This window comes from Ranitomeya imitator, chromosome 6, assembly GCF_032444005.1.
Source record: "Ranitomeya imitator isolate aRanImi1 chromosome 6, aRanImi1.pri, whole genome shotgun sequence".
NCBI lineage: Eukaryota > Metazoa > Chordata > Amphibia > Anura > Dendrobatidae > Ranitomeya > Ranitomeya imitator.
This window is the reverse complement of record NC_091287.1, coordinates 33080404-33105232: the sequence shown is the minus strand read 5'-3', so window position 1 is coordinate 33105232 and position 24829 is coordinate 33080404. Positions and strand designations below refer to the sequence as shown.

The window sequence follows — 24829 nt, the reverse complement described above, 5'->3', positions numbered from 1 at the left end:
GGTATAGTTGTACATTGTAAAACTCGCCCCTAAGCTTTCGTTTTTCTAAAATGAATAACCCCAAGTTTGATAACCCGTCTTCTGCAGACTAGAGTTGAGCGACCTTGACCTTTTTAGAGTCGAGCCGGGTTTTGCGAAACCCGACTATGTCCAAAGTCGGGTCGAGTGAAATCGGCCGATTATGACGTAAAGTCGGGATCGACCGAAACACGAAACCCAATGCAAGTCAATGGGGCAGCATAGTCGGCAGTGAGTGGGGGCCAGGAAAACACCTAGAGTGCCCATTTTAATGTCAAAACCATCCATTCTTCTTAATGAAGCTTGTCAAGCGTAATTTACCTTATAATAATTGGAAGGCATTTGAAATTGGGGGTCATTTGGCTAAAGTTGTGGGGGGTAGGGCTGGTTCAAGTAATTAGTGGGCCCAGGAAATCTGGACCACGTCACGGCAGTGGAGCAGGGAGAGGTAAGTATTTCAACTTTGCAAGTGCTGTGAACCTGAGCAAGCAGGGGGGGCCCACTCGTTGGCATTGGCACTGGCACAGGGCCCCTCAAAGTACAGCGGTGTGTTTGCACGGCGGGGGCGCCTCCCACCGGCAGCAACACTTTTGCGTACTATGAGAGGCCCTGTGCCAGTGACGTCGCCAACTAGTATTCCTCCCCCCACCTGATGAAGGAACCTGCACTTTCATCTGCACCTTCCTCTTTGTCCCCGTGTAAGGTGGTATGGTATGCGGGAAGAGCAACCTGACTTTCAGCAGGGTCACAATGTTGTTGTGTAGCGTGCACGGGGAATGTTGCGTTATGGGTCAATGTACCAGCAGACTCATCTATCACTGGCTGGGCAATGGGCACGATGAAGTGGAAACACAGATATAGGCCCAAAGAAGAAAGTGGGCTAAATGCAGTTCAAAATTGGTAACACAGGAATAACCAGGGGGCATTGCAGTGGAGGACAACTGGAATGAGAGGCTGACACAGAGAGTAGGGCCAAATCAGTAAGTAGTCGAAATGCAGTTCAAAATTGGCAACCGTAGTAAACAGGCGGCACAGCTTTGTTCAGTGGAGGAGAACAGCAAGGAGTGGCAGACACCGATAGTAGGCCCCAACCCAACTAGTAGGCCAAATGCAGTCTAACATTAACAACTACTTAACGAGAGGCTGAAAATGGTATTTCAGGACAGGAAACCAGGAGAACAGCAAGGAGTGGCAGACACCGATAGTAGGCCCCAAACCAACTAGTACGCCAAATGCAGTTGTTCCATTTAACCACAATTTAATGAGAGCCTGAAGATAGAAGCTCAGGAAAGGCAACCTGGGGAACACCTTGGAGTGTAACACACCATCTCTCTCCACCCCATACCCATTTTGTAGGCCTAATGCTGTGTACTTTTCTACAACTACTAAACGAGAGTCGGAAGACCGAAGCAATGGCAAGGAAACCTGGGGAACACCTTGGAGTGTAACACACCATCTCTCTCCACCCCATACCCAATTTGTAGGCCTAATGCAGCCTACTTTCCGACACCTACTAAACGAGAGCATGAAGATCGAAGCTCTGGAAAGGCTACCTGGTGAAAACCTTGGAGTGTAACACAACCTGTCTCTACACCCCATACCAAATTTGTAGGCCTAATGCAGCGTAGTTTCCACCAACTACTAAACGAGAGCCGGAAGATCGAAGCTCATGAAAGGCAACCCGGGGAACACCTTGGAGTGTAACACAACCTCTCTCTACACCACGAAAGGGCTGATTCTTAGGAAGGAAGGCTGTTGTAAATAAGCATTGCGCGTCCGAGGGTGATTATATTCTTATTCGGTATCTACTCACCCTCGGACGCGCCATGCTTCTTGATTTGTAATTAATGTTTATTTGCAATGTGCTTTTGACTTACTCAATTATTTTTTTAATTATTGATTTTATTAAATTAATAGTTTAACATCTTATTGGAAATAATTTAAAGGAGACGCGACAGGACAACACTCGGTGGATGCCATATCTGTGTTAACAACTCCAAAAAACTTTCAGTTAACTTCTTGCAGGAGAAAGAAATTGTAGCTGTTGGACCTTTGTAGTACAGTTCCAGATATTTGTTGTGTGTTTGTTTTGATTGTTAAAATGTCTGCATTTGAGATCTCAACACGATCTTATTTTTTATAATCAAATTAATTTTTTAAATATTTTATTAGGTTGGTTCAAGGGGTACACGGGCCGCAGTAGACAGGTCAGTGGAGGCCTAGTGGAAGGAGGGACCGCAGATGCGCCACTGTTTCACCCATACACAATTAGTAGGCCTAATGCAGCGTAGTTTCCAACAGCTACTAAACGAGAGCCGGAAGATCGAAGCTCAGGAAAGGCAACCTGGGGAACACCTTGGAGTGTAACACAACCTCTCTCTACACCACGGAAGGGCTGATTCTTAGGAAGGAAGGCTGTTGTAAATAAGCATTGCGCGTCCGAGGGTGATTATATTCTTATTCGGTATCTACTCACCCTCGGACGCGCCATGCTTCTTGATTTGTAATTAATGTTTATTTGCAATGTGCTTTTGACTTACTCAATTATTTTTTTAATTATTGATTTTATTAAATTAATAGTTTAACATCTTATTGGAAATAATTTAAAGGAGACGCGACAGGACAACACTCGGTGGATGCCATATCTGTGTTAACAACTCCAAAAAACTTTCAGTTAACTTCTTGCAGGAGAAAGAAATTGTAGCTGTTGGACCTTTGTAGTACAGTTCCAGATATTTGTTGTGTGTTTGTTTTGATTGTTAAAATGTCTGCATTTGAGATCTCAACACGATCTTATTTTTTATAATCAAATTAATTTTTTTTATATTTAATGATGTTGGTTCAAGGGGTACACGGGCAGCAATAGACAGGTCAGTGGAGGCCTAGTGGAAGGAGTGACGGCAGACAGGCATCAAAGGCCTAACATTGGGCTGGCTGTAGGCAAGTTAAAATTGGTTCCAGGGGAACACGGCCATCAGTGGCCTGGTCAGTGTAGTTGTAGTTGAAAGAACGGGACGCAGACAGGCTTCGAAGGCCTAACATAATAACATAGGGCTGGCTGTAGGCAAGTTAAAATTGGTTCCAAGGGAACACGGCCATCAGTGGCCTGGTCAGTGTAGTTGTAGTTGAAAGAACGGGACGCAGACAGGCTTCGAAGGCCTAACATAACAAACTTGGGCTGGCTGTAGGCACTTTTAAATTTGTTCCAGGGGTACATGGGCAGCAGTGTATGGTCAGTGGAAGTCTAGTGGAAGGAGTGACCGCAGACAGGCTTCCAAGGCCTAACATAACAAACTTGGGCTGGCTGTAGGCACTTTTAAATTGGTTCCAGGGGTACACGGGCAGCAGTGGTCTGGTCAGTGGAAGTCTAGTGGAAGGAGTGACCGCAGACAGGCTTCCAAGGCCTAACATAACAAACTTGGGCTGGCTGTAGGCACTTTTAAATTGGTTCCAGGGGTACACGGGCAGCAGTGGTCTGGTCTGTGGAAGTCTAGTGGAAGGAGTGACCGCAGACAGGCTTCGAAGGCCTAACATAACAAACTTGGGCTGGCTGTAGGCACTTTTAAATTGGTTCCAGGGGTACACGGGCAGCAGTGGTCTGGTCAGTGGAAGTCAAGTGGAAGGAGTGACCGCAGACAGGCTTCCAAGGCCTAACATAACAAACTTGGGCTGGCTGTAGGCACTTTTAAATTGGTTGCAGGGGTACACGGGCAGCAGTGGTCTGGTCAGTGGAAGTCTAGTGGAAGGAGTGACCGCAGACAGGCTTCGAAGGCCTAACATAACAAAATTGGGCTGGCTGTAGGCACTTTAAATTGGTTCCAGGGGTACATGGGCAGCAGTGTATGGTCAGTGGAAGTCTAGTGGAAGGAGTGACGGCAGACAGTCTTCGAAGGCCTAACATAACAAAATTGGGCTGACTGTAGGCACTTTTAAATTGGTTCCAGGGTAACACGGCCAGCAGTGGCCTGGTCAGTGTAGTAGTTGTAGAAAGAAGGGACCGCAGACAGGCTTCGAAGGCCTAACATAACAAAAATGTCAAAACAATGGTATTGTCAGTGCCAGGCATTGAAGGATGTCAGCGCCTAGACTACACATTGGTGAAGCTGTGAGAGATAATTTTGCTAGTGGTAGAGCACTGTTTGAGCTGGGGGGGAGAACTGTCTTGTGGCCGGCGGTACAGGCACAGGGCCCCTCATATTACAACGGTGTGTCTGACGTTGGGTGCGCACCACCACCGCCAGAGACACTTTATTGTACTATGAGGGACCCAGTGGCAGTGCCGTCGACCAAAAGCGGCCACACCCACCTCTTCAGACAAACAGCACTCTCAAGGGTCCAAGCGCAAAGTGGCGATAGCACGGCCCCGTGTGGGGAGTTTGGCCATTTCGTGAGGTGGAAACATGTCGTATGCTGGACAATCAGGTGAAGAAAATTACGAGATTGGAAAAGTCATTCAGAATAGTCCACAGGCAAGACCTTTTCATAGGAAAGCTAGGTGTCAGCCGGGCAGGGTGGGGCAAAAGATTTTGAAATCCAGTTGTGGTTCATTTTAATGAAGGTTAGATCATCTACATTTTGGGTAGCCAGACGAGTCCTTTTTTCTGTTAGTATTGAACCTGCAGCACTGAATACTCTTTCTGATAGGACACTAGCTGCCGGGCAAGCAAGCTCCTGCAATGCATATTCTGCCAATTCTGGCCAGGTGTCTAATTTGGATGCCCAGTAATCAAATGGGAATGACGGTTGAGGGAGAACGTCGATAAGGGATGAAAAATAGTTTGTAACCATACTGGACAAATGTTGTCTCCTGTCACTTTGAATTGATGCTGCAGTACCTGTCCTGTCTGCGGTCATAGAAAAATCACTCCACAACCTGGTCAGAAAACCCCTCTGGCCAACGCCACTTCTGATTTCTGCCCCTCTAACACCTCTGGTCTGCTGGCCCCTGGAGCTCGTGTGAGAACGATCACGGGCGCTGTGTGCAGGGAATGCCAGAAGCAAACGGTCAACAAGAGTTGATTGTTTTGTTGCTAATATTAGTTCCAAGTTCTCATGTGGCATAATATTTTGCAATTTGCCTTGATAGCGAGGATCAAGGAGGCAGGCCAACCAGTAATCGTCATCGTTCATCATTTTTGTAATGCGTGTGTCCCTTTTGAGGATACGCAAGGCATAATCCGCCATGTGGGCCAAAGTTCCCGTTGTCAAATCTGCGGTTGTGCTTGGTTGAGGGGCAGTTGCAGGCAAATCTACGTCACTTGTGTCCCTCAAAAAACCAGAACCCGGCCTTGCCACGCCACCAATTTCCCATGCCCCCGGGAAAGCTTCCTCATTAAAAATATACTCATCCCCATCATCCTCCTCATCCTCCACCTCCTCTTCGCCCGGTACCTCGTCATGTACACTGCCCTGACCAGACAATCGCTGACTGTCATCAAGGCTTTCCTCTTCCTCTGGTGCAGACGCCTGATCCTTTATGTGCGTCAAACTTTGCATCAGCAGACGCATTAGGGGGATGCTCATGCTTATTATGGCGTTGTCTGCACTGAAGGACTTGACACATGTCTTGAATCTTCGACCACTGCACACCTGACAACTCCATGTCTGCCATCCTACTGCCTGCCCGTGTATGTGTATCCTCCCACAAAAACATAACAGCCCGCCTCTGTTCGCACAGTCTCTGAAGCATGTGCAGTGTTGAGTTCCACCTTGTTGCAACGTCTATGATTAGGCGATGCTGGGGAAGGTTCAAAGAACGCTGATAGGTCTGCATACGGCTGGAGTGTACAGGCGAACGGCGGATATGTGCGCAAAGTCCACGCACTTTGAGGAGCAGGTCGGATAACCCCGGATAACTTTTCAGGAAGCACTGCACCACCAGGTTTAAGGTGTGAGCCAGGCAAGGAATGTGTTTCAGTTGGGAAAGGGAGATGGCAGCCATGAAATTCCTTCCGTTATCACTCACTACCTTGCCTGCCTCAAGATCTACAGTGCCCAGCCACGACTGCGTTTCTTGCTGCAAGAACTCGGACAGAACTTCCGCGGTGTGTCTATTGTCGCCCAAACACTTCATAGCCAATACAGCCTGCTGACGTATGCCAGTAGCTGCCCCATAATGGGAGACCTGGTGTGCAACAGTGGCAGGTGCGGATGGAGTGTTTGTGCGACTGCGGTCTGTGGACGAGCTCTTGCTTCTGCAGGAGGACGAGGAGGAGGAGGAGGAGGGGGTGCGAACGGCTACAGACAACTGTTTACTAGACCGTGGGCTAGGCAGAACTGTCCCAAACTTGCTGTCCCCTGTGGACCCTGAATCCACCACATTTACCCAGTGTGCCGTGATGGACACGTAACGTCCCTGGCCATGCCTACTGGTCCATGCATCTGTTGTCAGGTGCACCTTTGTGCTCACAGATTGCCTGAGTGCATGGACGATGCGCTCTTTAACATGCTGGTGGAGGGCTGGGATGGCTTTTCTGGAAAAAAAGTGTCGACTGGGTAGCTCGTAGCGTGGTACAGCGTAGTCCATCAGGTCTTTGAAAGCTTCGCTTTCAACTAACCGGTAGGGCATCATCTCTAACGAGATTAGTCTAGCTATGTGGGCGTTCAAACCCTGTGTACGCGGATGCGAGGCTAAGTATTTCCTTTTTCTAACCATAGTCTCATGTAGGGTGAGCTGGACTGGAGAGCTGGAGATCGTGGAACTAGCGGGGGTGCCGGTGGACATGGCAGACTGAGAGACGGTGGGAGATGGTATTGTTGCCGCCGGTGCCCTAGATGCAGTGTTTCCTACTACGAAACTGGTGATTCCCTGACCCTGACTGCTTTGGCCTGGCAAAGATACCTGCACAGATACAGCAGGTGGTGCGCTAAATGGTGGTCCTACACTGCCGGAAGGGATGTTCCGTTGATGACTAGCTTCATTGGCCGAGGGTGCAACAACCTTAAGGGACGTTTGGTAGTTAGTCCAAGCTTTCAAATGCATGGTGGTTAAATGTCTATGCATGCAACTAGTATTGAGACTTTTCAGATTCTGACCTCTGCTTAAGGAAGTAGAACATTTTTGACAGATGACTTTGCGCTGATCAGTTGGATGTTGTTTAAAAAAATGCCAGACTGCACTCTTTCTAGCATCGGATACCTTTTCAGGCATTGCAGACTGAGCTTTAACCGGATGGCCACGCTGTCCTCCACCAGGTTTTGGCTTTGCCACGCGTTTTGGGCAAGATACGGGCCCGGCAGATGGAACCTGTGGCGATGTTGATGCCTGCTGCGGCCCCTCCTCCTCCTCTGCTTCAGAACTGCTGCCGCCTGCACCCTGTTCCCCCAATGGCTGCCAATCGGGGTCAAGAACTGGGTCATCTAATAACTCTTCTTGTACCTCCTGCGCAACTTCGTCTGTGTCACCGTGTCGTTCGGTGGTATAGCGTTCGTGATGGGGCAACATAGTCTCATCAGGGTCTGATTCTTGATCAGCACCCTGCGAGGGCAATGTTGTGGTCTGAGTCAAAGGACCAGCATAGTAGTCTGGCTGTGGCTGTGCGTCAGTGCACTCCATGTCAGATTCAATTTGTAATGGGCATGGACTGTTAACTGCTTCACTTTCTAAGCCAGGGACGGTATGTGTAAAGAGCTCCATGGAGTAACCCGTTGTGTCGCCTGCTGCATTCTTCTCTGTTGTTGTTTTTGCTGAAGAGGACAAGGAAGTGACTTGTCCCTGACCGTGAACATCCACTAACGACGCGCTGCTTTTACTTTTACCAGTTTCACGAGAGGAGGCAAAAGAGCTAGAGGCTGAGTCAGCAAGATAAGCCAAAACTTGCTCTTGCTGCTCCGGCTTTAAAAGCGGTTTTCCTAATCCCAGAAAAGGGAGCGTTCGAGGCCTTGTGTAGCCGGACGACGAACCTGGCTCCACAGCTCCAGACTTAGGTGCAATATTTTTTTCCCCACGACCACCTGATGCTCCACCACTACCACTACCCTCATTACCAGCTGACAATGAACGCCCCCGGCCACGACCTCTTCCACTAGACTTCCTCATTGTTTTAAAAACGTAACCAAACTAACGTTATTTGTTGCAGTCACACAACTTACACGGTGAGCTATAACTTCAGTATGATTTAGCTACCCCTTTACAGGTTGGTGAGACCACAGCGAAAATCAGGCCCAATGTTACACACTCTTTTTTTGGTGGCTGCAAATTAGAGAGATGCCCCACACGCAGGACTGTCACTGAAGCACAAATGTTAATATTAATGTCACACTATTATTTTTTTTTTATTTTTATTTTTTTCAGGAACACTTTAGAAACCCCCCAAAAAAAAAAAAATAGATTTTTGCAGGGAGAATTTAGAAAACAAATGTAACAAACTATATGCTTTCTATGGGCCACTGAGTGAGAGATGACGCACACAGGAATCAGGAGTGGCACACAAGCCCAGAGGCCAATATTTTTCTACCAATGATTGATGGAGTTATTTTCTCTGGTAGATTTTGGAACCCAAATCAAGGAAAAAAAATATAGGCTTTCTATGGACCACAATTGGAGAGAGAGAGAGAGAGAGAGAGAGAGAGAGAGATGGCACACCCAGGAGTCAAGACTGGCACACAAGCAGAAAGGCCAATATTAATCTCCCATTTTTTGGGGGGGTTTGTTTTTTTTTGTTTTTTTTTTTTTTTTTTCAGGGAGACTTTAGAAAAAAAAATAATAAAAAAAATATGATTTTATCAGGAAGAATTTAGAAACCAAATAAAATAAAATGATTTTTTCAGGGAGAATTTAGAAAACAAATAAAACCAAAAATAGGCGTTCTATGGCCCACTGACTGAGAGAGAGAGAGAGATGGAACGCTTAGTACTGGCACACAAGCCCAAAGGGCAATATTAATCTCCCTTTTTTTTTCCAGGGAGAATTTCTAAAACCCAAAAAAAAAAAAAAATAGGCTTTCTATGGCCCACTATTTGTGAGAGAGATGGGACGCTCAGGACTGGCACAGATGGCACGCTCAGGACTGGCACAGAAGCCCAGAGGCCAATATTAATCTCCCTTTTTTTCTGGGAGAATTTATAAAACCAAAAAAATATTTAAATAGGCTTTCTATGGCCCACTATTTGTGAGAGAGATGGCACGCTCAGGACTGGCACAGATGGCACGCTCACAACTGGCACACAAGCCCAGAGGCCAATATTAATCTCCCTTTTTTCAGGGAAAATTTATAAAACCAAAAAAAAAATTAAATAGGCTTTCTATGGCCCACTATTTGTGAGAGAGATGGCACGCTCAGGACTGGCACAGATGGCACGCTCACAACTGGCACACAAGCCCAGAGGCCAATATTAATCTCCCTTTTTTCAGGGAAAATTTATAAAACAAAAAAAAAAATTAAATAGGCTTTCTATGGCCCACTATTTGTGAGAGAGATGGCACGCTCAGGGCTGGCACAGATGGCACGCTCAGGACTGGCACACAAGCCCAGAGGCCAATATTAATCTCCCTTTTTTTCAGGGAGAATTTATAAAACCAAAAAAAAAATTAAATAGGCTTTCTATGGCCCACTATTTGTGAGAGAGATGGCACGCTCAGGGCTGGCACAGATGGCACGCTCAGGACTGGCACACAAGCCCAGAGGCCAATATTAATCTCCCTTTTTTTCAGGGAGAATTTATAAAACCCAAAAAAAAATAAAATAGGCTTTCTATGGCCCACTATTTGTGAGAGAGATGGCACACTCAGGACTGGCACACAAGCCCAAAGGCCAATATTAATCTCCCACTGTATTTTTATCAGGGAGAATTTATACACCCCACAAAAAAAAATACAGAAAAATGAAAAGGCTTTCTATGGCCCACTATGTGAGAGAGATGGCACACACAGGGATGGCACTCTAGCAGAAATGCCAAATTGCCAATCTTAATCTCCCACCAAAAAAAAAAAAAAAAAAAAAACAGGGAATGTCCTACAATTACTATCTCCCTGCCTGCAGTAATCTCAGCCAGGTATGGCAGGCAGCTACTATCTCCCTGCCTGCAGTAATCTCAGCCAGGTATGGCAGGCAGCAATAAGGAGTGGACTGATGCACAAATGAAATAAAAAGTGTGGACAAACAAAAAAGATAGCTGTGCAGAAAGGAAGGAACAAGAGGATTTGTGCTTTGAAAAAAGCAGTTGGTTTGCACAGCGGCGTATACACAGCAATGCAGCTATCAGGGAGCCTTCTAGGGCAGCCCAATGAGCTACAGCGCTGAGGGGAAAAAAAAAAAAAAAAAAACTTCCACTGTCCCTGCACACCGAGGGTGGTGTTGGACAGTGCAAATCGCTGCAGCACAAGCGGTTTTGTGGTTAATGGACCCTGCCTAACGCTATCCCTGCTTCTGACAAAGCGGCAGCAACCTCTCCCTAAGCTCAGATCAGCAGCAGTAACATGGCGGTCGGCGGGAACGCCTCTTTATAGCCCCTGTGACGTCGCAGACAGCAAGCCAATCACTGCAATGCCCTTCTCTAAGATGGTGGGGACCAGGACCTATGTCATCACGCTGCCCACACTCTGCGTTTACCTTCATTGGCTGAGAAATGGCGCTTTTCGCGTCATTGAAACGCGACTTTGGCGCGAAAGTCGCGTACCGCATGGCCGACCCCGCACAGGGGTCGGATCGGGTTTCATGAAACCCCGACTTAGCCAAAAGTCGGCGACTTTTGAAAATGTTCGACCCGTTTCGCTCAACCCTACTGCAGACCCACCATTCTCTTAATAACCTTGGTCGCTCTTCTCTGCACCCGCTCAATTTCAGCTTTGTCCTTCTTATACTCTGAAGACCAGAACTGTGCACAGTATTCTAAGTGTGGTCGCACTAGTGACTTATATAGAGGCGAACTATGTTCTCGTCATCAGCATCTATGCCTCTTTTAATGCATCCCATTATTTTATTTGCCTTTAGCAGCAGCTGCCTGACACTGGCCACTAAAGTAGGGTTTATCGCATACACCCAGGTCTTTTTCAGTCACATTTTTACCCAGTGTTTTACAATTTTGCCCATGATTATACGTTTTATTTCCTCTGCCTAAGTGCGTGACCTTACATTTACGGTATCTACATTAAATTTCAGTTTCTTAGCCCAAGTTTCCAGGTTCTATAAACCCCTCTGTAATATTAGATTATCCTCCTCTGTGTTGATTAATATCATCTGCAAATATTGAAATTCTACTCTGTATGCCCCCTACAATGTGATAGAGTTTGGTATCTACAAAAATACTACTTTGATTAAAAAATAAAATGATTAACGTATTAGTTGTATTTTATGTTTTCCTGTTTGGTAAATAACATTTCCGACAAATGATTAAAATCAGACTCTTCCCTCCGTCCTCCTCGCTGCCCAATGGAGGCCGGGTTCTCTTACTGAGAGATTCATATTGGAAATCTCACCATTCTTTGTGCTGTGAAAGCTGATTCAAATGGTAATTGCAAAAGGCTTGGGAGACTTTGTTCTTTGCACAGCAAATCTCCTTAGACAATGTAAGGGGGTAAGAGAGAGGTTCTGCCGGAGTGTCAAAGTAAAAAAAGAGTTTAGAAAATAAATGACACGATTCTCTAGAGAGAGGTAAAGGACTGTGAAAAAAAAATGGCAGCACACAGCAAATCTCCAAGGTGTTTAAATATGGATAAATGATACTGAGCTTTTAAAGTTCTGGAAGAAGCCGTGTAAAGATTTCCTTTATATTTATGGGGTATATTTTACACCAACGATTTAAATCTTTTGGCTCTAGGACATTTCATTCCACCATTGTATTTCACAATCACAGGCGATCTCATGCTGTGATTTAATTATAGATGGAAAATTAAATACAATGTGCGTGTGTGTATGTGTATGTATGTGTATATATATATATATATATATATATACATATATATATATATATATATTCTGTGACTTTTTAACATATTTACTTGGATAGGATGGAGCTATGTATGGCGCTGTGCCGTGCAAACAGCAAAGTGCACTCGTTACTCTGATAGGTGATCGAGTCTTGGAAAACCACAGTTTTTGACCACATAAGTAGTGGTAGAAAGGATCAGTTGTCTCTCCCAGAATCAACACTTCTTGAAAGCGGTCGTCTTATCTTCATAAATGGGTACAATTGCAAAATGTTTGTAAAATTAAGCAACTTTGCAATTTACTTTTCAAGAACGGAGGGATTTTTATTTTTGTTTACTGCTCCTTTTCATAGGGAAGGAGTGCAGCGCTTACAGGCTCTCTCCCTTAGAGCTTGCAAGCGATGCTGTCGATCCAGCCTGCCTTATTGCCACTGCAATCAACTGCCAAACTGCAAAAACAAAGTTTCTTCTGATTGCAGAATCGGAGCTCATACATTTCAGGCCAGCAGTGTCACAATGCTACTTGTCCAAATTGTTAATCAGGAGTGCATTGCTCCCCCCCAGCAAACAGGAAGCCGGGAGGCAGGGGAGATGTGCGCTCCTGAAGACAGCATGAGACAACTTCTTTTAAGTCTTGTCAAGGCTCTTGCTGCTAAGGAGATGATTCGTGATACTTCATCATGCAGGGGTGAACTTATAGTGATATGGACCCCTCACGGTCCTCTCTAGGTCTGGGGCCCTTTGTGACTGCCCTAATGGTCATTTTGCTCTTGATATCAAGAGCAGAAACTTCCAACTGTTGGCTCTGATGACTTCATCTGGAGAAGGGTTTTAGGTCAACACTGGTTTAGAAGGCAATCTCTGCCAACAGGATCCATGGATCCTTATCTTACCCCTATAAAGAACTCTCGATGACGCCCTGACTCTCTTGGATAGTGCCTGCTTGCCTGCCATGATGAGAGAGCTGTTATTGGTAGAGTTCGTGCTTTGGAGTCTCAGAATACGGTTCATCCTGCCACCACGTAGCCCGCATGGACGTAGCGTTGAGTACCTGAAATTTTAGACTACATGCTGATGGAAGGCATCGTTGACATAGTAACATAGTAACATAGTAACATAGTTAGTAAGGCCGAAAAAAGACATTTGTCCATCCAGTTCAGCCTATATTCCATCATAATAAATCCCCAGATCTACGTCCTTCTACAGAACCTAATAATTGTATGATACAATATTGTTCTGCTCCAGGAAGACATCCAGGCCTCTCTTGAACCCCTCGACTGAGTTCGCCATCACCACCTCCTCAGGCAAGCAATTCCAGATTCTCACTGCCCTAACAGTAAAGAATCCTCTTCTATTGACACAAAAGTCTTTTTTTTTTTCTTTTACTCTTGAAATGTTTTTAGTTCCTTAACCCCTTCCCGACCTTTGACGCATACGCTGCGTCATGAAAGTCGATGCCATTCCGACCCATGACGCAGCATATGCGTCATGGAAAGATCGCGTCCCTGCAGATCGGGTGAAAGGGTTAACTCCCATTTCGCCCGATCTGCAGGGACAGGGGGAGTGGTAGTTTAGCCCAGGGGGGGCTTCACCCCCCCCCCCCCCGTGGCTACGATCGCTCTGATTGGCAGTTTCACTTTCAACAGCCAATCAGAGCGATTTGTAATATTTCACCTAAAAAACTGGTGAAATATTACAATCCAGCCATGGCCGATGCTGCAATATCATCGGCCATGGCTGGAAACACTAATGTGCCCCCACCCCACCCCACCGATCGCCCCCCCAGCCCACCGATCTGTGGTCCGCTCCCCTCCGTCCTGTGCTCCGCTCCCCCGTCCTCCTGTCCGCTCCCCCCGTGCTCCAATCACACCCCCGTGCTCCAATCACACCCCCCGTGCTCCGATCCCCCCCCGCACAGCGATCCCCCCGCACAGTGATCCCCCCCCCGTGCTCCGATCCACCCCCCCGCACAACGATCCCCCACCCCGTGCTCCAATCCACCCCCCCGTGCTCCAATCCACCCCCCCGTGTTCCGATCCACCCCCCCGTGCTCCGACGCCCCCCCCCGTGCCCTAATCTCCCCCCCCATGCCCTAATCCCCCCCCCTTATACTTACCTAGCCTCCCGGGGTCCGTCCGTCTTCTTTCCTGGGCGCCGCCATCTTCCAAAATGGCGGGCGCATGTGCAGTGCGCCCGCCGAATCTGCCGGCCGGCAGATTCGTTCCAGAGTGAATTTTGATCACTGAGATAGGTTTTATCTCAGTGATCAAAATAAAAAAAATAGTAAATGACCCCCCCCCCCCCGCTTTGTCACCCCCATAGGTAGGGACAATAAAAAAAATAAAGAATTTATTTTTTTTCCACTAAGGTTGGGGTAAGAACTAGGGTTAGGGGTAGGGATGTGCACACGTATTCTGGTCCTCTGCGGATTTTTCCACAGAGGATTTGATAAATCCGCAGTGCTAAACCGCTGTGGATTTACCGCGGTTTTTCTGTGCATTTCACTGCGGTTTTACAACTGCGATTTTCTATTGGAGCAGTTGTAAAACCGCTGCGGAATCCGCAGAAAGAAGTGACATGGTGCGGAATGTAAACCGCTGCGTTTCCGTGCAGTTTTTCTGCAGCATATGTACAGCGATTTTTGTTTCCCATAGGTTTACATTGAACTGTAAACTCATGGGAAACTGCTGCGGATCCGCAGCGTTTTCCGCAGCGTGTGCACATACCTTTAGAATTAGGCTATGTGCACACGGTGCAGATTGGCCGCTGAGGATTCGCAGCAGTGTTCCATCATGTTTACAGTACCATGGAAACCTATGGAAAACCAAATCCGCTGTGCCCATGGTGCGGAAAATACCACGCGGGATCGCTGCGTTGTATTTTCCGCAGCATGTCAATTCTTTGTGCGGATTCCGCAGCGTTTTACACCTGATCCTCAATAGGAATCCACAGGTGAAATCCGCACAAAAAACACTGGCAATCCGCGGTAAATCCGCAGGTAAAACGCAGTGCCTTTTACCCGCGGATTTTTCAAAAATGGTGCTGAAAAATCTCATACGAATCCGCAACGTTGGCACATAGCCTTAGGGTTAGGGTTGGGTTGGAATTAGGGTTGTGGTTAGGGGTGTGTTGGGGTTAGGGTTGTGGTTAGGGTTACGGCTACAGTTGGGATAAGTGTTAGGGGTGTGTTGGAGTTAGAATTGAGGGGTTTCCACTGTTTAGGCACATCAGGGGGTCTCCAAACGCAACATGGCGCCACCAATGGTGCTCCCTCACTTCCGAGCCCCGACGTGTGCCCAAACAGTGGTTTACCCCCACATATGGGGTACCAGCATACTCAGGACAAACTGCGCAACAATTACTGGGGTCCAATTTCTCCTGTTACCCTTGAGAAAATAAAAAATTGCTTGCTAAAACATAATTTTTGATGAAAGAAAAATGATTTTTTATTTTCACGGCTCTGCATTGTAAACGTATGTGAAGCACTTGGGGGTTCAAAGTGCTCACCACACATCTAGATAAGTTCCTTGGGGGGTCTAGTTTCCAAAATGGGGTCACTTGTGTGGGGTTTCTACTGTTTAGGCACACCAGGGGCTCTGCAAACGCAACGTGACGTCCGCAGACCATTCCATCAAAGTCTGCATTTCAAAAGTCACTACTTCCCTTCTGAGCCCCGACGTGTGCCCAAACAGTGGTTTACCCCCACACATGGGGTATCAGCGTACTCAGGAGAAACTGGACAACAACTTTTGGGGTCCAATTTTTCCTGTAACCCTTGGGAAAATAAAAAATTCTGGGCTAAAAAAATTATTTTTGAGGAAAGAAAACATATTTATTATTTTCACTGCTCTGTGTTAGGAACTTCTGTGAAGCACTTGGGATTCAAAGTGCTCACCACACATCTAGATAAGTTCCTTTCGGGGTCTAGTTTCCAAAATGGGGTCACTTGTGGGGGGTTTCTACTGTTTAGCCACATCAGGGGCTCTGCAAACGCAACGTGACGCCCACAGAGCATTCCATCAAAGTCTGCATTTCAAAACGTCACTACTTCACTTCCGAGCCCCAGCATGTGCCTAAACAGTGGTTTACCCCCACATATGGGGTATCAGCGTACTCAGGAGAAACTGGACAACAACTTTTGGGGTCAAATTTCTCCTGTTACCCTTGGGAAAATAAAAAATTGCGGGCTAAAAAATCATTTTTGAGAAAAGAATTTTTTTTTTTATTTTCATGGCTCTGCGTTATAAACTTCTGTGAAGCACTTGAGGGTTCAAAGTGCTCACCACACACCTAGATTAGTTCCTTTGGGGGTCTAGTTTCCAAAATGGGGTCATTTGTGGGGGATCTCCAATGTTTAGTCACACAGGGGCTCTCCAAACGCGACATGGTGTCCGCTAATGATTGGAGCTAATTTTCCATTTAAAAAGCCAAATGGCGTGCCTTCCCTTCTGAGCCCTGCCGTGCGCCCAAACAGTGGTTTACCCCCACATATGGGGTATCTGCGTACTCAGGACAAACTAGACAACAACATTTGTGGTCCAATTTCTCCTATTACCATTGGCAAAATAGGAAATTCCAGGCTAAAAAATCATTTTTGAGAAAAGAAAAATTATTTTTTATTTTCATGGCTCTGCATTATAAACTTCTGTGAAGCACCTGGGGGTTTAAAGTGCTCAGTATGCATCTAGATAAGTTCCTTGGGGGGTCTAGTTTCCAAAATGGGGTCACTTGTGGGGGAGCTCCAATGCATAGGTACACAGGGGCTCTCCAAACGCGACATGGTGTCCGCTAACAATTGAAGCTAATTTTCCATTCAAAAAGTCAAAAGGCGCGCCTTCCCTTCCGAGCCCTGCCGTGTGCCCAAACAGTGGTTTACCCCCACATATGAGGTATCGGCGTACTCGGGAGAAATTGCTCAACAAATTTTAGGATCCATTTTATCCTATTGCTCATGTGAAAATGAAAAAATTGAGGCGAAAAGAAATTTTTTGTGAAAAAAAGTACTTTTTCATTTTTACGGATCAATTTGTGAAGCACCTGAGGGTTTAAAGTGCTCACTAGGCATCTAGATAAGTTCCTTGGGGGTTCCAGTTTCCAAAATGGGGTCACTTGTGGGGGAGCTCCAATCTTTAGGCACACAGGGTCTCTCCAAACGCGACATGGTGTCCGCTAACGATGGAGATAATTTTTCATTCAAAAAGTCAAATGGCGCTCCTTCCCTTCCGAGCCTTACCATGTGCCCAAACAGTGGTTTACCCCCACATGTGAGGTATCGGTGTACTCAGGAGAAATTGCCCAACAAATTTTAGGATCCATTTTATCCTGTTGTCCATGTGAAAATGAAAAAATTGAGGCGAAAAGAATTTTTTTGTGAAAAACAAGTACTTTTTCATTTTTACGGATCCATTTGTGAAGCACCTGGGGGTTTAAAGGGCTCACTATGCATCTAGATAAGTTCATTGGGGCGTCTAGTTTCCAAAATGGGGTCACTTGTGGGGGAGCTCCAATTTTTAGGCACACGGGGGCTCTCCAAACGTGACATGGTGTCCGCTAAAGAGTGCAGCCAATTTTTCATTCAAAAAGTCAAATGGCGCTCCTTCCCTTCCAAGCCCTGCCGTGCACCCAAACAGTGGTTTACCCCCACATATGAGGTATCAGCGTACTCAGGACAAATTGGACAACAACTTTCGTTGTTCAGTTTTTCCTTACCATTGGGAAAATAAAAAAATTGTTGCTGAAAAATCATTTTTGTGACTGAAAAGTTAAATGTACCATTTTTTCCTTCCATGTTGCTTCTGCTGCTGTGAAGCACCTGAAGGGTTAATAAACTTCTTGAATGTGGTTTTGTGCACCTTGAGGGGTGCAGTTTTTAGAATGGTGTCACTTTTGGGTATTTTCAGCCATATAGACCCCTCAAACTGACTTCAAATGTGAGGTGGTCCCTAAAAAAAATGGTTTTGTAAATTTCGTTGTAAAAATGAGAAATTGCTGGTCAAATTTTAACCCTTATAACTTCCTAGCAAAAAAAAATTTTGTTTCCAAAATTGTGCTGATGTAAAGTAGACGTGTGGGAGATGTTATTTATTAACTATTTTGTGTCACATAACTCTCTGGTTTAACAGAATAAAAATTCAAAATGTGAAAATTGCGAAATTTTCAAAATTTTCGCCAAATTTCCGTTTTTATCACAAATAAACACAGAATTTATTGACCTAAATTTACCACTAACATGAAGCCCAATATGTCCCGAAAAAACAATCTCAGAACCGCTAGGATCCATTGAAGCGTTCCTGAGTTATTACCTCATAAAGGGACACTGGTCAGAATTGCAAAAAACGGCAAGGTCTTTAAGGTCAAAATAGGCTGGGTCATGAAGGGGTTAAAGGGAAAATGAGAATGTAAAAGAGGACAATGCGGAGATACTGAAGAGGACAAATGCAGCACATGTATAAGTATAGTAAAAACAAGCGATATGTGAAAAAATGGAGAAGAGGTATAAAGAAACGGAAGGAGGGGGGAGGTGAAGGATGACACCCCACCTGCCTAATCCCATAATAGAGAAAGAGGTTTAGGAAGTGACCCTGCTACATCTGCCAGGAGGGCACCTAGATAAGCCCCACCAGATCTCTAGTATGAGGAGGTCGATAATAGCCTGATATTGTAACAACGGGATGGCATTGCTCCTTAGGATACAGATATAGAACAAAAGGGCATTAACAATTGGACATTTTTGATTTTTTTGGTATGATGGGTGGTTGCATTCATGCGACTTTATCAAACTAATCAGTGAAAGTATTTAGAAGTGGATGGCTTATTTGCTTTTTACTAATGATATGGTGCCAACATATTCTTCAGTACATAGAATATATTTGCCTACAGTACGTAATTTCGCATCTGCCATGGTAACACATGGATTTTCATTTTTGTGTTACTGATGAACCTCTAAACTTGTAGGATTGGAGGACTTAGTGCTGGTTTGTCCCTATTGTTCTGTGATCTTTAATTAAAAGGGATCTTACAGTTAATAAGAGGTCGGCAGAATGAAGATCCGATTACTGGAGCGCTGTGGCCCCATCACTGTTTATCAGTCATAATAATGTCTATACAAAAGTGACTGTGACTGGTAACTGTGGCTTAATGAGGACCTTTCATTAGATCCCAAGTGTCCCGTTTTATTCTTATTTTCATCCTACTGCTCTCCCGAGTGTGTCATTTTTTGTTTTTCTGAAATCCACCATACGGTTCCAAAGATATGGACCGTTTGATTTTTCATAGCCTTTACCCAGGAGGTGCCGTTCACAGGATCCTCAGGGGCGTGTCTTATGGCTGCTCTACATAGTGATCCTGTGAGCCACACCCCTTTGTTAAAACCAGAAAAATAAGCACTTAATAAAAAGGCCCATATCTCTGGAGCCATATGGTAGTTTTCAGAAAACAAAAAAAAATGCAAGAAACCAAATACTCGGGAATAAAAGAAGAGCAAAAACTGGACTGTTGACTGGGATGAGCAGCAGTACCAGGCACAGTCACACATCTTACGTAATTATAGATTAATAGCCTGAGATTTGTTTTTAATTATTTTTTTTAGCAGAAAAAAAAATTGCATAGAAGATCAGCACAAACTATAAATCTTAAAAAAAATTAAATTAACTCAAACAATAGCAAAATACTAAAAGCAATAGCAGTATATATTGCGTACATTTTTTTTTTCAATTTCGTGAGAAAAATCTCTGAACAAGGGCATGGCAGCCTCTGGATTATTTTATTTTCTCTGTGTATGTGTGCATTTCTCAGAATGTCATTGTGCCAGAGAGGGCCTTATTGTTCTTCGTAGAACTGGTTTGCTTATGTCTAAATTCAGTAAGGCAGAAAGCGCAGCTGCACAGATAATACATTCTCCCCAAGGGCTTTGGCTGAGCAAATTAGGTGTCAATGGGGTGCCTGTGCAGGCAGTACTTCCTCTAATTAGTCTCTCGAGCCTAGTCGGTGGCAGGTAGAAGATGATCTAATCAGTTACTCTCCGTCTGATGCTTGCAATGTAGAGAAATCCTAGCAGGCATGGTCTGCTCCCACAGGTCATTCACCTGCACAGCAAGAGTCCTTGTTTTCCTTTTTCATCTTTTTATTTTTCTATAGCATGATGCATTTTTGGAATCGTGATTCACCCAAAATGTCCGCTTTGTCCTGTGCAAAACCATCGAGCTTTTCATTTTACTTCTTTATATTAACTCCGGGCCGAGATTTGTTGCAAAGCGACTATTATTTGACAATGAGATATCAAGATGTGTGAGCTTAAATCAATATGCAAGGAAATATGGAAAGACCGTACCATGGTTCTGCTGATTAAACATCCACTTGCCGATTTTTTCCAACCCAGAAAAAGGGAAGATGTCGCTGACTCCCGGAAGATTCAACAAAATTCGTCCTATGAGTCCTATGAAAACAACCAAACCTTTCTGTTACTGAAGGTTTTTGTTTTTTGTGTGCCCAGGTGTCTCAGGGAGGCAGGTACTAAAGCACGGAGGTGGGATAGTCTGAAACTAGCCATACACATTAGATGGCTGTCGGCCGAACTTTGGCTGGCAGCCATCTCAGCCGACTTTTCTGGTGCTCCTATGTTCTCTATGAGAAAGCCGTAACCCTGAGAACCGGAGAACAATGAGATTGGGTGTCCGAAATCAGACATGTGCAATTTACATCTCCCCTGACCATCAGTTGGCCACGTCAAGCATATCCATTTTGCCCCAACCGCTGTTTTTTTGTCAATGGCCAGTAACGACAAGAATGCCAAGGGTAGAGAACGAAGTTGAAGTTCCAAATTGTAACAGTCTTTATAAAATGGGTTGTCCACTATCCAGAAAACCTGTTTCCCTCTAATAAAATAACAGCCCTTATGCTCACCTCGGTGGCAGGCGCCATTTCAGTGGTGTCGGCACTGGCTCTCCCGGAGCTCATATGACTTCAGCGGTGGCTTGACTCTCCTCTCCTATGGATGTAATCGACATCCGGAGGAAGTGGGAGGGCAGCAGCAGCTCTCACTTCCTCTGGATGTCTAGATTTATCCGGAGGAGGTGAGAGTGAAGTCAGCACTGATTGGCTGCAAGGATTATGTGACATAATGTCTCGTGAGCCCCGAGAGAGCCACTGCTGACACCACTGGAATGGCGCCGGCACTGGAGGAAAGTATTATTATTTTGCTGGGTGGAAATATAGGGATTCAGTAGGGGTTGTCCTAGTAGTAGGCAACCCCTTTAACCATCAGACCATTGAGGCCAAATAAGCACCAGAACCTGGCTCTGATTCCAACCTGTGCGCCCACCTACAATTGCGCCGATAGAAGGAGAGACATAGGAGCAGAGTCAGATTGGGGTGCCAAGGGCCCACCAGTAACGTTGACTTTGGGGGAGCCCACTTTTCACCTGCACACAAGTATTACACAACCATCGTTCACAAATTTACCAATATCTCTATATAATAAACTGGGTAGTTTGGTTAATGAATGATGAGATGCTGCTTTATGGAGTGAATCAAGTGAATTGTGCCAAGTACTGCCCATACAGTGGGGTTGGGGGCCCACTGGGGTATTGCCCTGTTGCGCTATGGGCCAGTCCGAGCCTGCATAGGAGCAACTACAAGGAGCTTGGGAGGCTCAGTCGGAAGCAGTAGACCATTTCTTAGTTGGCTTACATGTTCCATCACTATGGTGTGTAACGATATCCGAATGTGCAGATTATTGTGGTATTTTTTGCATTTTTAATATGAATCGGTAAAAAAATGGCACTAGATTCTTTACAGATGAAGATTTTGGTATCTAGTCACTTTTTGGAATGAAGAATTCTTCCACGGTTCCTGCTCTTATTTCTATAACTTATGTTCAGTTCTACAAGAATTTTGTTTTAAAAGTGCTGAAAATCCATTTATCGCCTGAAATGTTTAAGATTTGCAAAACTTTATAAAAAAAAATTGCCGAGCTTGGTTCTTCAGACTATATAATGGAAAGTCAGCACTTAATGGTCTAAGTGTGTGATGGTCTTCAAGGACATGATCTCCTTAAAATATATATACGCATGCACTGAAGCCATCAAACGAGTCTTTAACAGACGATCTACGATAATGGTCCCCAACCTTGTGTAGCTTACCAGTCACTTTCAAGTAGACAAGATGTACTGAGCCACGATGAACATATAACCCCTTCCATTCCCGTGATGCGTAAATTAAAAGGCAGATGGCACTGAGCCTGTGCAAGACGCCTGTTATCCTACGCGTCGAGGCTTTGATGGTGCGACCAGGATATCACACTTACAACCTAATCCTAGACCGGGAACTAAAATAATCAGTTCCAAGTTACTAAAGAAAAAAAAACTAAAAACCTCTAAATACGGCTCTCATTATGTTGGAATTTGGAGATGATTTGATAATCAAGGGCTGGGTTCTACTACTAAGGAACGATGGAGACATCTCCCTTGATGCAGGTTCTTGTAGGGTTAGTATTGACTAGAGTATGCAATACAGTGTTAAAAAAATTTTGGTAAACAAAAAATTTGTTTGGTCACAGATGGGTAATATCAACAGAATGACTTGCATGGAGACCTGAGTGTTTGGGGCCAGGAGAAGGTGACCCTTTAGATACCATTCTAGGACAGCTTCACCACGGATGAAGGAATGAAGCAATCCAGTGATGTGTTAATGCTATCTGAATATGCATGTAGAGGGCTATTCATCCACAATGAAAGTGCATATCAAATGCTCAGAAAGTGACTGGTGCATTAAAAAAGCGATCAGTGCAAATCCTTACAAAAGATGTTGTTCAAAATAAACCTGAGAATCATGAAGTTTGATCAAAGTTTAGAGATGGTACTTACAAAGTGTACGTGTCATGTGCATAACTTCCGGCTACGCCGTGTTTCTACCCCGACAGCCCCATTTCGCTAAAGAGCTTCCTCTTCCCCTCGTGTTGCTATTAGTCTCCCCACACTGTGACAATGACCGTTACGGTTTAAGGACTTAATGCATCTAAATGTATTACTAAGCCTACATATAAGGCCAAGGATAAGATTAGGAACACTTTTTTAGCCCCATGTAATTTTTCCCCAAAACTTCCAAGGGTGATACAGATCTAATCAAAATTTTGTTTTGGTAAATTACTAAACAGAATGGGAATTGGAACATATTCCTCCCTAAGAAATCAGGAAAAGATGTTCCAAAAACTCTCAGTAGGGATTATTCCAACCCAACCCAAAAGGTGCATTTCCGTTGCAGTATTATAGGCAATGAGCATTCCTAGAAATGTTTATTTCCCAAAAACAGTGCCGTTTAAACAGGTTGCCGATCACCTGAAGAACGAGCAAAATGATCATTCATCCCATGAAAGTTTTCCTTAAAGATCCGGAACCGTGCTGCTGAGAGCAAATTCAACCTAATCGCACAGAAAGATCAACTACAGATCATTCTGTGAACACCTAAAACACTTTCTGCCTATCAAAACAGACCAACAACCGCCGACCTGAAAACATGTTGCCGATCGGCAGTTGTTTAACGCCGCTCATCAACTGGTGTACAAGTACCTTTATGGTGATTGGAAATAGTAGAACCATTTGGTTCTTGTATTTTCGTAGATCTGAATGGTCTAACGTTGAAGCAGAATGGTTTTGACGGAGCATTACTGGTTGAACTTGCACAGCCGTGATTCTTCGTAAGTTAGTGGGAGTTGGGCAGTTATGGAGCGTTCCCACTGAGTTTATTCTGCAGAGTTTACGAGTTTTCAAAATCACGAGGCGTTATCAAAACATGAGTTGATTAGACAGTTGGGGAGCTTCTGCTCCAAAAACTCAACAAACAAAACCTCACACCCTTTCAAGTTACACCTCGGAACCAAATGGGTCAACTATTTACTTCTTGGTTCCATTGAATGAGCATTGAGTTCTGACTCCTAAAACTTTAAAAAACCCTAATGATTAAGAAAAATATATTTTTTTTGATATTTTAGCTCTTTCGATGGCCATTGGTCAAACTTTTTTATTTACCCATCATGTTGACTTTGTGTTTTCTTCCTTTCCAGGAGAAAAAAAAGTCAAAAATTGCAGAAATTCATGGAAGGAGAAGACATTTGCCTTATGGAGAGAACTTTTGGCGGTTGATCATCAACCATAAGCTGACTCATCACTCAAAACAATATTCCACCCACTTATTTGCTTCAAGCCTTGCACGCAGTTTGCTACCTTGTGATTTATATGAAGATTAAAATGTAATATCTACATGGCATTTTTTAAATGTTATTTTATTTCTCCTATTTCATTTAAGACAGCACATACGTATATGCTCATGTCTCTAAACCTTCCTAAGTTTTTCCTACAAGGCTGTGAGCCTAGAATACGACTATTTATTGGTTTGCAAGACTTTTCTTAGTGAAAAGCGAAAAAAGAAAAAAATCTTGTTTGCAATAAATGTTTGAAGCAAATTCATACTGGATCATTTAGTATACATTTCTATACAAGGACTTTAATATCATTGGGCGCTGGGACCTGTTCTTATAATTAGCAATATTTTGTTGAACATTCAAGCTGTTAATACGAGGCTTTGGATGAGAAAACATTGACATTTGTACTTCGCTATAACAATGTGTAATGTATTCATGGTTTTTAGAATAAAGCATATATAGAATATGAATGGAAACGCGCGGGGGACGGTTGTAATTTTTTTTCACTTTTGGAGCTATGGTCAATTTCAAAGCGAATTATTATTATTTTTTTTTTTAATTTGCATTCCATTTTATTCTGATGGTTCACACTGATATTCAAAGGGACCATAAAAACAAAAACATCAAATCCACTACATAAACTTCTATTACCCATTTGTAATACTCAGGTTTCTTTTTACAAGTTTATTACTCACTCTTCACCTACATGAAGCAGCTCTGCCTTCCTGTATCCCAGCACGAGCTGATGT

At 44.5% G+C, this 24829-nt stretch overlaps 1 protein-coding gene across 5 annotated transcripts in view; it reads left to right on the top strand.

The window, feature by feature from the left end:
• CDK14 (cyclin dependent kinase 14) overlaps nt 1–24556 on the top strand; it is a 521480-nt gene extending 496924 nt beyond the window's left edge. For all 5 annotated transcript variants that reach the window (XM_069729432.1, XM_069729431.1, XM_069729435.1 and 2 more), the window contains one exon: nt 23943–24556. The gene's annotated coding sequence lies outside the window, so the exon portion shown is untranslated. The remainder of the gene's footprint in view (nt 1–23942) is intronic.
• Nucleotides 24557–24829: the final 273 nt, after the last annotated feature.